The following is an 18,367-nucleotide window of genomic DNA, read 5'->3' as shown; positions in this document are numbered from 1 at the left end:
ACCTCTAAGACTTCCTAGAGTATTCTGATCCACACGATCACTCTAGTTCCTTACAACTTAATGTAATCAATTCTAAGAGTATTACAATTGCTTCTTAAAAGCTATAATCACAAACTGTGATATTTCTCTTAACGTTTAAGCTTATTCTCACTAATATATTACAACAGCAATGTAGTGAGCTTTGATGAAGATTCTGAGCTTTGAATAGAACAGAGTTTCAGCAAGTTAACATGAGTTGTTTTGTTCAGAATCGTTAACCTTGCTTCTCATCAGAACTTCATATTTATAGGCGTTGGAGAAGATGACCGTTGAGTGCATTTAATGCTTTGCGTGTTCCGTACAGCATCGCATTTAATGTTATACGCTTTTGTCAACTACCTCGAGCCTTGTTCACGCTGTGTCTACTGACGTTGCCTTTAATAGCTTCTAACGTTCCTTTTGTCAGTCAGCGTAGCCTGCCACATGTACTTCCTTCTGATCTGATGTTTGTGAATACAACGTTTGAATATCATCAGAGTCAAACAGCTTGGTGCAAAGCATCTTCTGATCTTCTGACCTTGAAGTGCTTCTGTGCGTGATACCATCAGAACTTCAGTGCTTCTGATCTCATGTTCTTCTGATGCTTCCATAGACCCATGTTCTGATTCTGCTTCGACCATCTTCTGATGTCTTGCCAGACCATGTTCTGATGTTGCATGCTGAACCCTTTGAGACAAAGCTTCTGAGCGCTGAATTATGCATACTCTTTATATATTTCCTGAAAAGGGAATTGCATTGGATTAGAGTACCATATTATCTTAAGCAAAATTCATATTATTGTTATCATCAAAACTAAGATAATTGATCAGAACAAATCTTGTTCTAACAAGGGCCAGAGGCAGAGGAGAGCAGCAGGATGATGTCCGGCACACACAATAGTGATGTCTATAGTTTTTTTGATGTTTGTATTTCTTTGATGATGTATGTATGTTACTTTAATGATGTATTCTACATTATGACTGACATTATTTATATAATGTATTTTTTTGTTTATATACTATTGTGTTTAAAATGCATTGCTTTAATTTTACATTTTTGTAACCAAAATTTAATTTTGGAATGAAAAGAACATGATTTAAAAATATAGCAGACTGTTCCGTAGGTGCATCTACGGAACACTCTGTTTTCACCATGTTCCGTAGATGCATTTACGGAAGGCTTCCTCAACTGAATCATTTGCTTTTAAACTATACTATACTATTTTTTTATGCTACCGTAGATATATCTACGGTAGAAAACACATTTTTTTTGGCAAAATAGAGGTACTTCCGGATGTACATCTACGGAATCAGGGGGAAAAATTGGAATTTCACGTGGTGTCTAAGAGATCTATGGGCATATTGAGAAGTTGTCATTATTTTAGAAAGAAAAGTGTACATTTTAAAACTAAAAAGAGTTTTATTTGAATTTTAAAAAAATTAATAGCTTGCTAAAATACATCATCATAAAAATAACTGGTGTATTTTTGCAAACCCGGATGGAGTTTCCTAAAATACACCCACTTATTTTTTGAAAGTATGTTTTAGCAACATGCACCTTAAGGTGCATTTAACCATATATATATATATATATATATATATATATATATATATATATATATATATAGAGAGAGAGAGAGAGAGAGAGAGAGAGAGAGAGAGAGAGATAGATAGAGAGAGAGAGAGAGAGAGAGAGAGAGAGATAGATAGAGAGAGAGAGAGAGAGAGAGAGAGACAGAGAGAGAGAGAGATGACACCAAAGTGTCAAAGTTTATTTTGACACCAAATCTCCACCGTTAATCGTACTCGATCAAATTAAACGGTCATATAAATAATCTATTTTTTTAGGAAAAAATGGGTTTTTTTTATAATTATTTTATTGTATTTAATATGATCGTTTGATCAATTATTTTTATGGTTGAGATTTGGTGTCAAATTAAAACTTTGACAGCTTATATATAAGGGAGGATCCATTGGCATCAGTTATAAGTCTAAAAAACTTAGACCAAATCTCAACCTTTAATAGCATTTGATCAATCAGTCTTATATAAATAACATATTTTTTGGAGAAAGAATAGGTCACATATATTGCCGCTTGATATGTGACCCTAAAAAACATATATATATTTAATTTCATCTAATATAGCCGCTTGATCAATTCTTTTAACAAAAAAAAAATATCAGATAAAAACTCATAAATTGAACAGAAAATAATAAATTAATAGTAAAAATCCATTACTTTGAACCAAATATCCGAGTAAATGCTTAACTTTTTGAAAATATTTTAAAAAATTGAATTTTTAATTTAGGGTTATTGTGGTAAAATTGTTGATAATGTCAGGTGTCATAGATTTCTCCATTGTGACTCTTGAAACTAGGGATCTGAATTCTCTGTAGCCTTTTCTCTCATACTTTGGTCAGCCACAATCTCCACCACTCATTTTTCTTGAAAACAACATTTTTATTTTTAATATACTATTTCAAAACTTTGAAACCATTCTTGATGGTAGAAATACATTCAGCAGGAATCCATCATCTAAAACTAGAACATGTAAAATGGACGCGGTCCGCCAAAATGTCTGTGTCATCTGCATTTTTCGCAGGTCAAATAAAGGTGATCACACCCTCCAATATGTCTCTTCCATTTTGTCTTTTTTTTTTCTTCAGATTTTTCCATGCATATATACTAACATGAATTTTACAACTTTAAACTTTGTGTATGTAGGGTTTGTTATGTCGGGACAGATTAAAATTTTAGACATGCACCATCTATTATATCTACAGTATTTTTATGAGACATGACCGACAAACATGTCCGTTTTCTACCCCTGTTTGGAACTACAATGAGGAGCTTGGATTTTACCTATACTGATATTTTTCTATAGATATTCTCCTTCCATAAGTTTATTGTATTGGAGAGTATCAACACACGATACACCTCTAAGTCGATAATCAAATACTATTGTTTAACACATGTTGTGGCAGTATAATATCTATCCTCATTTGGTTACCTATAAAATATAAGTCTAAAGTGGAGAAGACAAGTTCTGAGAAAGCCAGCTAAGTTCTCACGACTTTTGGGAGAGGAAGTACGATATTATTGTGAAAATTTGAGGAATTAAATAGGACTTGGGGCCAGTTGCATGGTGGCATACCTTTGTTTATGAAATATCCCACGTGCTAACATTAACTACCCTTAAAAGCTTATGTCACTTTCATAAGTTGCAATCGTTGAAACAAAATATCTAAGCTCACCAGAATTAATAAAAAGTAGTTAATTATAAAACAATTGATATTTAAAAATAGATATCCAAAATGGGTTGTTGGGCCAATATGAGATAGGTGCTTTCAAGCTAGATATGATTTGGGTTACAAATGGTATATTGAGCCATAATATGTGCTGCTTTGTTCCCACACCAACTCACATGCCTAAAATTCATATGGTTGAAACAATTTTGCATTGACACTATCTCATTGACTAGGTTTCCATAGTTGGTTATATTCGCACTAGTAAAACAACAACCAATTGCAAAATTTGATTGCTTAAAGCATTGTAAGAGCTTCAACAATTTTAGCAACTTGGAATCCTGGAAGAAGGAACCATAGTTTAGGATTTTATTTGAGAGTTTAGAGGAGAATGAAGGAGATGACTTTGAAAAAAAGAAAATACTTAAATGAAAATAATAAAAAAAATTAGTTGTGAGAGTTTTGGGGGATTTACTTTTACTCATAAACTATAAAATCCCCTAATTTAAGAAAATAAAAAATTGTATTGGAGGTGGGGTTTAGAGGATTTTAAAAGGTTGAAGCAAATTGTTCAAATATAATTTATGTTATTATAGTATTTCAAAAACTAAAAATATTATAAACCCTGTTTTATCATTCTATACAAAATCTTTTTTAAAAATATGTAAAATATTTTTTATTATTTTTAAAAAATCGTTTTCTGAAGCCATCTTTCCTCCAAACTCCCAAACAAAGAATTTAACTAAGTCATGATTGTCCTTTCAACGTGAGAACAAAGAGTTTGCACTTTATAGCACTTCTAGCTTAATGGTAGTCTAGAACGGTTTTCATCTACTCGTCAAAGTCCTTGTTGTCTTCATATGTCTATAGCTTTGAGGGATTCTTCAATGACTTGGGGATGATGTAGTCATTGACCTTTCTCGTGAATGTCTTTCTATAAAGGAAGGTGACGACCTATTCAATAGGGCTCTACTTGAGCATCCTTCGTTGGTGGCGGAGAGACGGGGCATCCTTTGGTGACGACCTAAAGGTAGCATGTGGAAACTACTTCCACTATCAAAGTCATGTGGTAGAAATGAACTGTGGCACTAGGAATACCAAGGCCTCCTTGGTTGTTCTTGATTCTTGATGGTTCGGAACTGGCGTCAGCGGGCGCGTTCATTGGAACTATCCTAGGTTTGTTGCGTGACAATTGATTTGTGTTGCAGTTTCATTGAGAACCTTCTTTTCTCTTTTCTAAACAGATAAATTGTGAGTTTTTTTGTTGCAGTAGGTTACTAATATTTAACATGACACTAGTGCAAAATGATAAATATAATTTTAAAATTTACACCCGTTTTCTTAAAAATGGGTGTAAATAAGAAATGCGGTGGCAATTTTGTAAATAAAATATCATTTTGAGTATTTGCACATGACAACACACACCCTATTTTATAAAAACGGGTGTAAATTAAAAATATTGTTATAATTAATTCTCAATTACTCCCATTAAACATAAAACGGGTGTAAATTTAAATAAAAAAATTATTTAATTTTATAACTTAAAATATTAATCTTAAACATATTAACAAACCACAATCTATTTTATTAACAAACCACAATCTATTTTATTAAGTGTTAATTGTCTAATTGAATAATAAATATAAATTTATGAGAAAAGGGGTGATGCACTGACAGTGTAAAATATTTTTACACTATCAACCAATCACCAGCTATGTATCTAATTAAACCATTTTTTTATTTAAAAAAACTTAATGACATGATACGTTTATGATTTTTTATTGGATGTTACACTGTAGCACTACTTTTAACTCTAAATTTATTAAGTGAATAGTATTGTGTAAATAAAATAATATAAAGACAAAATCAACAAATTATCACACGATATCTTCTCTTCCAAAAGATTAAAACAAAATCTTACTCTTTCTAGTTCTCTTTGTTTGTTAGGGTTATTTCCCATTTCTCAATGACAGAAGTTATCACGTGGCTACATCCTCTTCATGTAGTAGCAAGGGTGTGAGTGAGTGATAATTGCTAACTATTTACTTTTCAGAATCGGGAAAACCAAAATGCCAAGTTGTTTAACACAACATTTCATATGCAGTCAACAAATCAACAAATTTTTCAAACCTCCCACTGCCGTCGTCGACGATGACGATGATTTGCTCAACTGGAACTGGGAGAACAACCAACACCCTATTATCAACACTTACACCCGAATTCATCGAAACCCTAATCCAATTCCTTCACCTCACACCATAATATAAAAACCACTAGTAGTCAAGAACAAGAAGAGAAGCTACGTTCAGTTCCATTTGGAATTAGGTCAATCCGGTTTTTATTACGCGTGCACTCCACCTGTGCTATTGAGTTTACTCCCGGAGATGTCGAAGACGAGAAATTACACGCTCAATTTCACTAAATTTATGCGCAAGGAATCCAATTTAGAGTAACCGAAATGAATTTCCCTTTTTTCTGATCTCAATCATTTGATTCCTCTGCCAATTGATTATTTTTATTCTGTTTTTTTTCTTCAGGATTGGAATAATGAAAGGGTTGTTTATTATGATAAATGTTGGATAATGATCCATCTTTCCACAGAATAAACAAGGTTTTTTATTTAATGCCTTTAAGTTAATTCCATTTTGTATGATTTGTTGGGTTTTGAAGTGTTGAATGGGTTCTTGTGAAATTGTTGTTATGACAGGTTCATGAAGTTGTGAAGATGATGGGAAGTGGATGGATAACGAATCAACATTGTAAGGTGGATAATGTTAAACATCACCTCAAAAAACTTACTTGCAATCTTATTCTAGTAACAGGTGAAATTTGAGACAGGTTCTTATTCTAGTAACAGAATTTGTAATCTTCAATCTTTATTCAAAGGAAAATCTAGTCATTATACAACAGGAACTTCTGTAATATCTTGTGATACGTTATCCGAAGAAAAGCCTAAAGAGAATTCTGTTTCTGATATGTTGGTTGATTCATTTGGAAGGATTCATACTTACTTGAGAATATCATTAACAGAGAGATGTAATTTAAGGTGTAAGTATTTTATGCCAGCTGAAGGTCTGGAGTTAACTCCTACTGATCAGGTGTAAGTATTTTAGAAATTTGTAAGACAACTTATATTTAGGTGTTTATGTCTTGTTTGCTTAAGACTAGAGTATATGACCTATAGTTCTATGAAACAAAAATACGACACTTGTTATATAAGTGTCATATGGGTGTCGGGCACCGATTTTAAAGAGTGTCGAACCAAAGAAAATAAATCGTTTCTTTGGGGACACCTATTTGACTTTTCTAACAATTGTTGAATGGAGTGGAGAAAGCACAACATATTGAATGGAGTAAGATCCAGTTGTTTTGTTTTGTATTTATTGAACTGGTTAATAAACACTTGTTTGAATATGGTTTTGTAAAATTTAGTGAATACATGGATTGAGCTTTAAGATGAACTTCCTGAACAATGGACATATGTGAACTGTGATTAAGTGACTATTTGATGGCTGGTCTCTTTTCATTACTTTGTTTGAATAGAATGCAGAGTGGACGCCTCTTGTTTGAATAGTGTTTGATGTTGATGTTTTTAAGTCAAAACTTTCACGGTCTAGTTCATGATATATCTTGTGCTACGAGCTTCTGAAGTCTTATGTGTTGAAGTTTAATTATAGAGCATTATACATAGCTTGATGTTTTATTATGTGGCATGGTTTGACTTTATAGTCATTAAGAGATCAAATGATTTATACAGGCATTGATAAAGTCAACTAGCAGGCTTAGAGATGCATTACTTCCTTAAGATGAACCGAAGTTGGCAACCCCCCCTTGCTTCTTCTTGCTCAGCAGCGATCTCTGTAAGCTCTTAAACTTATAAATGTTAGAGCTGATGATCAAGACTTTATTCTGAAATTTATTATTTTTGCAGGGTTCTCGTCAATGCAAATGCACCCTACATTAAGATGGTCAGTGAACAGTTTGATAGATGCCATGGAACTATAGCGTAGAAAATTGGTGATAGTACAATTGTGTTTAATTATTTAGGAATCGATTGATGATAATACACATGTAGAAAATTGTTCACGACAACTTTGTTGAGGCAGTCAAGTTTGTATTGGTTTTCCTCTTTTCCCTGTTGTCTATATTGCTTTGGCTTTAGTACTTAGTGGTTAGGCTGATTTTTGTAGTCAGTACACTTATATGGGCTAGCGAAGAAAATGGATATCACAGTTATTACTTCCTCACAAGTAAGATTTTACTTTTAAATTTTTTGACACTCATTAAGAGCAAATCACTATAGCGGATAAGGCAAGTACTTACTTTAACTTGTTATAGGATTATTTATAAAATTATACACGCACATTGCTTCTCTGCACACAACTATGTGATTTTTATACAGTTTTAGCAGAGTCAGTTATTAAACATTAACACCAGATCTGGTCAGACTAATTGTCTTGTCTCTTGTCCTCAGCGTCCTGCTTTAATACCATTTCATTCCATGGAATTGCGGCTGATTGATGGCGAGGGTAATTGGCAACTCCGTTTGATCAAGCAATGATACTCTGGTAGGTAGTGTTGATGCAGACTCTCATAGTTAGAATATTTTGCGTTGTCTTGAACATACTGGCTTATCGTGAGCGTAAATAAGGTTGGTCGATGATGGTATCCCCATTTTCTTCCATTTTCGTGAGCGTAAACAAGGTTCAAGTTTTGCAGCACCAACCAAAATGGTTGATACGAAGTTGAAACAAAACTATTTATAGCTGCAGTATATTAAGATCAATCATGTACAGTCTCCCCCTTATATTCCTAGGTAGTTGATATTTATTCATATTTTGTAACCATTGTTTTAATAATAAAAAAAATAGCTTGAAATATAGTAGCTCTTTGATATATTTTGTTACCAAAGCATCATCCGTTCATTGTAACAGGTTTGGGTTCTTTTCTTCAAGTCCATCATTTCTCGGTCACTCTTCTTGATCTGGACATCGCTCATATAAAATCTAATTAGAACTTAATTCACATTTCATGTTGGCTAAGACATCTGCATAAGAATTAGTCTTGCGATATGAATGACTGATCTGATTTTAATGCCATTCCAATTTCAAAAGTTTCCTGTTTGTTGAAGTCTAAGACATGCAACCTTTTCCTACACAAGTAAATAGTCACACTATGCACTACAACTTGGGAATCAACATGAAGCACAGTTGTCTCAAACCTTTATTCAAATTAGTTATTATGTAAATGCCCTTGGTTTTTCTCTGAGCTTATTAACAATTGTTAAATGACTTAGTGCATGCCTTGTTTCTTTTCATGTTAAAACAAGTTCTATTCTAGAAAATTTTAGTTAAATGAATTTAAGTTATAAATTTTTTTGTTTCAGTTATGTATTTAACTAGGTGTTACAATTCCCCCCCCCCTGACAGAACCAAGATGTAACCGATGCCATTCAGAAGATTGTTGCTGCCTATGATTGTACGATTGTTGAGGGTGTTCGTAGCCACCAAATGAAGTAGTTTGTGATTGATGCAAATAAGGTTGTGCTAAATGTATCTAATCCGGATACTAGGGTTGATGATGCGGAGTTTGAAGAAAATGAAGTTTATGCAATTGATATTGTAGCCAGCACCGAAGAAGGAAAGGTGGTTGAATTATATTTTAATGCTTACAAATATTTCAGTTTCTCAATGAAAATGTAGTTAGAAATTTCTTCATTTTTGCCCTCCAAATTCTAAGTGTCCATTAATTTAGTCTTTCAAATTTACAAAATGGCAGTTTATTCCGTAAACATTAGTCAGATCTTGACTTTGAGTCGGATCCATGGCCAACAATCTCTGACAGTGCTAAAGATTTGGTAAAACTGATGTTGGATAGAGACCCAAAGAATAGAATCTCTGCTCATAATGTCTTATGTGAGTTCCTTTGATACTGATTTTTACTGCATTTTTACGTGCTAAGCTGTTCTAATATCGCAGCTTTGAAGAATATCTAACAACAACAGAGTTTATGTATAATCAGGTCATCCTTGGATTGTTGATGCCTTTGTCCTATGCTGTTTTGACATGCTTAAAGTATTTCTGTCAACAACTTTCATCATAATTTATGATGGAACTGTAATTGTCTTCAAGTTTTATGAGGAGCTGGTGGTGGTCCTTCTTGCAAGCTTTTTACTTAATCTGCAGCACTTAGTTGGCTACTCGTTCTGCAGCACTTGATCTGCAGCTTGCAACACTCACTCTGCATTACACGATCCATAACGCTCACAGTCCTTGCCTCTCGTCCTCTTCTTCGTTCATCAGGTTGAACTGGTGCGTTATAAACTTAGACGCCGATCGAAAGTGTTTACGAATTATGGTTTTAGAGGGGGCTGTTTACTGTCATAGAATTTGCACAATTTAGGTTGAACCATTCAAAGATTGGTTATGGTTGATACAATTCAAATAATGTTATCTGCTAGTTTTCTTATTAGATACATAATTTCCTCATACTAATGTTGTAGATTTTATTAGAAATATGTCAACTATTTTCATGGATTCCAGTCTTATTGTTTTGTTTTGTCTATTTGTCTTTGACATGATGAATCCAAAAGTTAAGAGTAATCTTATTTTAGAAACATATAAACACTTAATTATGTGTAACCTTCTTTGACCTTTCATATTGGTCTAGTCTTGATGTAAGACATTGTATTGATGCAATGCCCACTTCATTATGACTGCACATGATTTTGTATACTTTTTGGTTAATTTTAAAAATATTTTGACTTAGTTAAAATATGATTTTTATGTGTATGATTTTATAGTATTTGCAATATTTTGACTGAAAATGAAATATAACTAAATGGTGTATATGAAATAGGGTGTAAATAGATAATAATTGTTCATTTATAAATGGCGTATTTACACCCGATTTTTATTTAAACAGGGTGTAATTAATAACATATCTACACCCGATTTTTATTAAAATAGGGTGTAATTAAAACGTAATTACGCCTAATTACACCCGATTTTTATTAAAATAGGGTGTAATTAAAACATAATTACGCCCAATTACACCCGATTTTTATTAAAATAGGGTGTAATTAAAAACGTAATTATGCCCAATTACACCCGATTTTTATAGAAACAAGGTGTAATTAAAAACGTAATTACGCCCAATTACACCCGATTTTTATAAAAACAGGGTGTAATTAAAAATGTAATTACGCCCAATTACACCCGATTTTTATTAAAACGGGGTGTAATTAAAAACGTAATTACGCCCAATTACACCCGATTTTTGTTAAAATAGGGTGTAACGTAGAACGTATTTACACCCGATATTTTTAAAATAGGGAGTAATTACGAACGTATTTACACCCGTTTATTAAATGGGTGTAAATTCGTTAGACATTTCTCACCCTGTGGATATACACCCGATTTTTATTAAAAATAATGGGTGTAAATTTAATAAAAAACGGGTGTAAATTAACATTTTTGTACTAGTGTGAGATAGTTCGTGTTAGGAGCATCAAACGAGGCTTGAGACTGGTACAAGACATTTCTCGAGGGATGAATTCTGGTAGATAATTCTTGCTTGGATCGAAGCTTGAGGAGCTGATGACTAGTGCAAAAAAAATCCGTTGAAGACTATGGATTTTGTTAAGGAAGATCATCAAGAATTGTTGTTGCATTTTCTTGGATTATCTGTATTCTTGATTAGTGAGCAACAGGGTTGACTTTGAACCAACCATCAAATAAAACAAAAGGTAGTTACTGTTGCTTGAAATTGCAATTGTGATGGTGAAATCTAGGAGATTTGAGAGAACCAAAAGACAATTTCCACAAACGGTGACACTATTTCATACTAGAACATAAAACAATTGGTTTGTCGATGAAGACTAGCTTAAAGACAGTCCGAATGCGACTAAGATGTTTCTCATGTGATTGATAGGGTCTGCAAAAAATATCAACACTTTGAAGTTCAAGTCAATAAGAGATTGATGTGAAACTTTACAAATAAGTGAGTTAATCCGTACTTGGATGTGACTTAAAATCACATTTATATAAGAGATATCATTGTAATTGTCTCTAGATTGATCGATGTAGAGCACGGATAACCGTTACATGAAGATCAAGATTTCTGAACGAAATACATATGTGCTCCTATGCGACATCATATGATTGATGCAAGTCTAACTATTAAGCCAATGTTGTAAAAATTGTACTTATGCGAACTGGACGGATCTTTATGAGATGTTAGTCCACAAGTAACACCCATAATTGAACCCACGGAGCAAATCTAGGCCTTAAACTTTAACACACCTTTCCCATATATCGGTCAATAGCTAGCCACACATTTTACAAAATCCAAAGGCTTCCTTGTTTTATCTTTGTAAAAAAGTAAGACTTATACTTAAGAATAAATTATCTTTAAAACCAACTTAAAAGAGAAGTACAATAAACATGATTAGTTTGTATTTGCATTCATCCGCTCATTCCCTCCTTCATGTGTCAAAATCTAGGCATGTATGCATGTTCTTTTTCCGACAAATATCTCCATCAAAATCGGTAAATTTAGCCATTATCTCATTGTTTTTTCTGGCATGCGTAAATATCATCCAAAAAATTCGATAAAAGTTAGTGTCACTGTCCACACTCACGCAATTATCACAAATCACGGTCTTAATTCTCTCAAACAAAACTTTGTCTTATGTACGTGCGTTGTTCTATACTTGAAACAAAAATATCTGAATGAATTTTCAATTTTTTACGGAATTAATTTATACATCAGTTTTGATTAAACAAAGTTAAATAATACGAAGAGACAAAAAGTCAAAAGATTATAAATTTATAAAATTTATTTGATATCCCGATGAATTAGTATATTGATTGAGAAGTGAAATTAATTTTGCTACTTCGCACTCTGAGGAGTTTAATGAAGTCTTACATTCGAACAGGAAAAACAGCTACATTCCAACCGGAAAAACAGCTGCGGTTGCGTCATGGTCGTATAAATAAAATTTTTTTCAATTTTGGTTGGTATAGGTATTGCAACAGTAATTGTGGTTGTCGTAGTGTGAATTAACCACAATTTATTCTTTAATAGAAAAAATGACGATAATGATATCAATATCAGACTCTACCAAAACCATTTTGTCTCAGTCGTTTGCATAGTCGTAGACCGTTTTTTTAAAGTTTTTTAAAAATTCTTCGATGGTAAGCATCGCCCTCTTCCTCATTAAAGTGTAAGAGAGCTTCCAACCTGCTTTGTGTGTGATACAAGGGGTCATTTCATTGGTGGTTATGCAGAAAATCTTTGGTGTTTCTACGATGCTTCATGCAACATTTGGGGCCATGCTTATTGCTTAAATATCCCATGACAAGTGATACATAATCTGCCTACGAATTTAATGTGACTGGCCTTCACTAACCCAATTCTATTTAAATTAAATTTTATATAAGTGAAATTATAAAAATATAAGTTAGAGTATAAAAATAAAACACATAAATGATAAATGTATTTTTTTTAATTTGTTAAATAATATATGAGAGATATTTATGAAGTACAAAGTATAGAAAATAAAATATTATTTTTTTAACAAGAGAGAGAAGGTTGAAGTTCGAAAGAAAAATGAATATATTACACATAAATTAAATTAAGAAAAAGGATTTCTATGGAGTCATCAACTATGAATCTTATTGGTTCGTACTTAAACACTTAAATCTCCTTGGCTATCTCCCAACCAAACAACAATCATAGAGAGAAGCGACCAATCTTCCTTCCAAACGATGGATTAAAGCGATTAATCTACTTTTCAAACTGAAAATTGAAGCATTTAGTCTTCAAGATTCAAACCAAGATATTACATGGGCTACCTTGAACCTGGGTGAGCTTTTAATTCGGTATGAACTCACAAACCTAGGAGATTTTATACCGAGCTGATCTCGAACCTTGGTTAGTTTTTAATCTAGGCTGAACTAACGAACCTAAGAGATTTTACACCGGGTTGATCTCGAACCTGGGTGAGCTTTTAATCTAGGCTCAACTTACAAATTGAATAGATGTTTTACACAGGATAATCAAAACTAACTTGAGATATTAATATCAGGCTGATCTCGAACCGATAAAGACTTTTGAACGGGTTGTGCCTTTGAACCGAACCGCTGACTTTGTAACTAAATCTCCAAACCAAAGTTTTTAACAAGTATAGCTTCGAGCCGAAATAAATAATCTATAATTGAATAAATTATTCAACCTAGGTAGAAACAAATGTCACTTGGTGAATTTATAATACTAACCTTCCCAAATTACACAAATGTCTCGTTTTGCAAAAGAACTACGACTAAATTTTCAACTAAGAGAAAGTAAAGAAAAATATTTTAGAGTGATAGTAAGGAGTGAGGTATGAGAACTCACATTTTTTGATATGAAAATATGAGGGAAGGGACCTCTTTTTACAGGCTAAAAAAGAAATTTTTTGAGAGCAGAAATGATGAGCCAATCAATTGGCATATGCACCAATCAATTAGATGGCCTAAAAATAATCGTTTAGTGTGTTTCAAAAATAATGAAAATATATATAGTCGTTAACTTTCATTAAGATGATGTCATAAACGTTTATGGCGCTTTTTTGCTCTAGCCTTGTCGATTTAGTATAAGTGTATATTAATTGGCTAGTTCAAAAAATTGTCCAAAAGTTTTCTAACAACTCCCAATTCATCTCGCACGTCTTCAAGACATTTTTAGAAATATTTTCTTGAGAAAAATATGTTATAAAATTTATATTAGTTTTTGTGTGATTAGCCATAAATTTTACAAGAAAACCCTTATGCCTTTACAATGTTTATTCACTCATACGCGCCAGGGTGAGCTTTCACACTTCAAAACTTGTCAGATACTTCTATCTTGTAGACTGCTTGAACTTTAATTTAAGATGAGGATTGAGTTAGAATTAAAAATATTTGTTAAATTCCCTTCGTTAAGTGGCAACTTTTCATGACCCCCGTCATTACCTTGATTATTTAGCCGATGTTAAATGTATTTCGCGTATGAGGTGCTATGTGTTTTTTGTAGTAGTGTAATAACCTAAACCAGAATGGTCCATTCAGGGCTCTCTCTCCTGAAACCAATTTCCGATTCCGATCGTCAGACAAAAATTCTTCTATTTTCTCTCAAGGGTTCCATTAAAAGTGTTTTTAGATAGGAAATCTCTTGTTATTGACGCATGAAATAAGGTCCCTTGAAGAAAGAGGCTATGAAAGGTCACTTACTTTTCTTATAATCTTCCTCTTTGCTGCTATTTCTCCCCCCCCCTTTTAGTTTCTTCCACTACTCTAGTTGTCTTTCTAGAAGGGGTATCATCTTGACAAGGCGATTGCTTCTTCATAGAGATTCACTCATACAAACAACTTTATATGGGGAGTCCAGGCTTATATTGTTTCCACCTCTTTGGATATATTCTTTTATATATACCAAAATTTCCTTTATTTCTCACATCTTCAGTCGCTTCTTTAATGTGGAAGAACACATTGGTCGCATGCCCGACATTTGAAATCTTCAAAACATTGTTTTGTCAGCATGCGCAAATTCCTTTGCGAACTAGGGATATTTCACCACCGACTTCTTTCAACTCTATATTGGAACACTCTTGTAGGATTCTTTCTCTAGACGTGTTCAAAATGGTGACTCTAGGAGCCGGGACTGAGGTCCCTATGCCTCTCCCTATCCCTTTCTTCAAGATACTTACTTGGTGGACATGTGCCTCCATACACAAGGGGGTGAATCATGGTGGTTTGGAAAATAGTAGGTTGAAAACTTATTGTTATCATTTTTTAGAGTTTAAAAATATTTTAATAAAAGAATGTTTAATTAATAGCATTGGAAAGAATAAATATGCGTAAATAAAAAGTTAAGGGTAAGAAAAATAAGACAATAGATTTGTACAGGTTCAGTCAAGAAGACTTAATCATGTCCCCAAGATTTGAACTTGAGAGTATCTAGTTATACTTAAGAGCTTTTAGTAGGTTAAACTCCCGAATCCCCCTTATACAAGGAAAAATGAAGTTTCAGGCTAAATTTCAACCAAATAACAAACAATGGATATAAGAAATTAGTTTCCAAACACAAACTTGTTGAGAGAAAAATTTAGTCTTCGTTCCAAACAAGAACTTGACGCAGTTAGTACCAAATCTAAAACGAGATTTTCTATGGACTTATCTCGAACTAGAGTGAGCTCTTAATCAGTCTGAACTGACGAACCTAATAGAGGTTTTGACCAGGATGACCACGAATCAAGGTGATATTTTAAACCAGGCTTATCTCGAACCAAAGTGAGATTTTGGTCGGGATTAACTCACAAACCGAGTTGAGATTTTATATTGGGTTGATCTCACACCAAAGTAAGCTTTCAACACAGGATGAGCTTACGGACCGAACCAGTGACTTAGAAACTAATTCCTAAAACCAATGCTTTTAACACGTTAAGATTTGAACCCAAACAAACACTCCCTTAAGGATAAATTATTCAGCCAATAGAAAAAAATACGCCTTGGTGAATTTACAATAACACCCTTTCTAGAATAAAAAATTGCTCACCAAACACAAAAAGACTTTTTTGAAGCACTACGACTAAATCAAAGTGAGATAAAGTAGAAAATATTTTAGAGAGAGTGAGAAGTGAGATAGAAGACTCACGTTTATGGATGATGAAATGTGAAGGTAGTGGCCTCTATTTATATACTAGAAGTTGGAATAAAAAAGAAAAAATTTGTGGGCCAAAATGAATGCTCTATTCGATTGCGACCTTAGGCCAATCAATTGGAAGGCCTGAATAATCATTTACTAGAGATCAAAATGGAAATAATAGATCTAGAGACGTTGTCTTTCATTAAGACACCGTCACAATCATTTATGGACACCTCTTTCACTAACCCAATCAATGGGGTATAATTGCCAATCGATTGAACAATTCAAAAACTTGTCCAAAACAATTCTAACTGTTCCTGATTCAACTAGCATGAATCCAAAACATTTTAAAGATGTTTTATTTAAGAAATATAGGCTTGCAAACTTGTTTTAGAGTGTGTGTGTGTGTGTGTGTGTGTGTGTGTGTGTGTGTATGATTTGGGCATATAACTTTAAGACTTAACAAGTAATCTAATCATATAGACACTTGCTTGAATCTTCTTGGAGATGAGGCTTGAAATTTTTTCAAGGTGAGTACCATTATAAGAGGATGTTTTCCATGATCACCAAACCCTAATGCGTCTGCTTACATCTTAAACCACTTGTAATATTTGAATCCTCATCGGTTGTAAAGATTGTTATTCAAGTTTTCATACAAGTTATCATCATCAAAATCACGTTATCAATATCAAGCTTTAATCACCTCTTTAAGTAACATGCAAAACATGGTTCCACATCACTATCTCCGAATATCCCAGATGTCTTGTTAATTTCGATATCTTTATCTAATAACTCATCTTCATATTTTATGTATGGTTGATCCCGAACGGATAGTTGAATAATTTTAGTTTTTTACTTTAATCTTATCATTTATCTAAACATGTAGTCTAACCTTAAGCCTTTCTCAAGGAACCATCATTGATTTTGTCTATAGCCTTTATAACTTGTACAACTTCCTTGGTGAATATGTCAGTGTAGTCTTGTAAAGTCTCGTTATTCCTTTAAAGAATGTTGATGCTCTGTCTGTCGTGTATTATTGTCTAATGTTTGGCTAAAACATATAATAGCAGCAAATGGTCAAAATGTGAATCTTGCAAGTTTATAAAGAACACAACAGGTTTAAACAAGATGTTAGAAGGAATGTCATGACATCAACTCATGACATCGCGCCTGCAGAACTGGAAGGAAGATTCAGTTTGTACTTAACAGATACAAAATATTCTATGTGAATATTATGTAATCCTATGTGGCGCATATTTAAAGGTCAAAAGAATAATTGAAGAATCAGATCAGAAGATTGAAGATTCAACAGTTTCTAATTTAGGAAACTCATGATTGAAAGACCTTATTTGTAGCAGAATATTTTCTGCATATTTGTAACAGCAAAATGCTGCGATTTGTAAGCCCAAATCCAATTGGGATCGGGTTATAAATAGGAAACTTTTGTAACCTAGTTGGAGATAGAAAACCTGGTTTTAACGATGTAGCCATTAGGGTTTCTATAGGTAGACCACCCAGGTTGTGGGATGGCTGCCTTGTCCTTCTCGAAACCTGTAGGTTAGAGAAGTGATTGTCCTCACTCGAAACCTGTAGGTAAGAGTTGAGTATTGTAAGCTTGACTGAAGCTATGAAGGAAAGATCGAGTATGTGTTCATTATTAATTGGGTAAATAGCTATTGCAGGGTTGTAACAGTTAGGTATCACTAGGGAGTGAGCATAGGTTTTCTTATCTTGGATGGAGTTCTGAGATAAAGATTGCATTGTGTAGTGACTAGGTAAACCATAGGTTGTTTATCTGTAAACCAGAGGTTGTTTATATAAAATAGTACTACTGATAATGGAATCTTCTTCCTGGCTTGGTAGCCCCCAGAGTAGGTAGTTAGACCGAACTGGGTTAACAATTAACTGTGTTATTTATCTTCTGCATTGTTTGTTCGGTTATGAATGTTATGACTTTGTCTATAACATCAGGTTCAGAAGTGTTAGTTGTTCCTATACAGAACCATGTGTTAGCTGTTCCCTATACAGAACCATGTGTTAGCTGTTCCTATGGGAAAGTTTTGATCTGGATGTAAGTAATGTGTTCTGGCCATACATAATTACTTTCATGATGAAGACTTCACTTAGTGAAGATGACTATGAAGACAAAAGTTCTATGATCAGATCAACACAGCTAAGGATGAAGGAGAATCTCGTCTGTTCAAGGAGTATGTTAATCAATGTGTGAGATTGAAAACACCTTATCAAGAAGGATTTCGAAGTGTCTTAAGCAGACCATGATCTGATTCAAACATGGTAGGGTTATGCTCAACAAAGTTCAAGGAGTGGCAGTTCTGTTTGTTGAGATTGTGGCAACCTCTCTGTGTGTGATTCTAGTATCAAGAGGTCATCTGTTGATCGTTTCTGAAGGAGATAAGTTCTTAGGCAAGGGTCTGTTG

At 33.5% G+C, this 18,367-nt stretch overlaps 1 long non-coding RNA gene across 2 annotated transcripts; it reads left to right on the top strand.

Moving 5' to 3' along the window:
* Nucleotides 1–5,215: 5,215 nt before the first annotated feature.
* LOC131606882 (uncharacterized) lies at nt 5,216–9,591 on the top strand. 2 transcript variants are annotated; one of them, XR_009285095.1, is made up of 9 exons: nt 5,216–5,712; nt 5,801–5,874; nt 5,971–6,363; nt 7,021–7,123; nt 7,195–7,231; nt 7,738–7,831; nt 8,693–8,908; nt 9,042–9,178; nt 9,285–9,591. It is a non-coding gene; the product is annotated as an uncharacterized LOC131606882 (long non-coding RNA). The 2 variants fall into 2 exon arrangements; XR_009285094.1 differs by having other exon boundaries at nt 5,971–7,123.
* Nucleotides 9,592–18,367: the final 8,776 nt, after the last annotated feature.

This window comes from Vicia villosa, linkage group LG5, assembly GCF_029867415.1.
Source record: "Vicia villosa cultivar HV-30 ecotype Madison, WI linkage group LG5, Vvil1.0, whole genome shotgun sequence".
Taxonomy (NCBI): Eukaryota; Viridiplantae; Streptophyta; class Magnoliopsida; order Fabales; family Fabaceae; genus Vicia; species Vicia villosa.
Note: the sequence above shows the minus strand (reverse complement) of the source record. Positions and strands in the feature narration are given on the sequence as shown.